Source organism: Mugil cephalus, chromosome 10 (genome assembly GCF_022458985.1).
Source record: "Mugil cephalus isolate CIBA_MC_2020 chromosome 10, CIBA_Mcephalus_1.1, whole genome shotgun sequence".
Classification (NCBI taxonomy): Eukaryota; Metazoa; Chordata; class Actinopteri; order Mugiliformes; family Mugilidae; genus Mugil; species Mugil cephalus.
Window position 1 is genome coordinate 14,078,083 of NC_061779.1, and position 228 is coordinate 14,078,310.

Below are 228 nucleotides of genomic sequence, written 5' to 3' on the forward strand. Positions count from 1 at the left end.
AAGCTCCCTCCACTTCCTCTACAGCCCCATCTAGCCAGCGCCATGCCGAACCTGAAAAACAACCCCAAAACCTTCTCATACACGAGCCCGAAGCAACAGAAAGACCCATAAGTAGCTTTAACTCAACCTTAATATCCTGTTACATAGCTACACGACACTTTTTTAGGTTTAATTTGGACAGTGGCGTTGTAAACAAGTAACTGGCGTAGGAAAGGATATATAATGGAG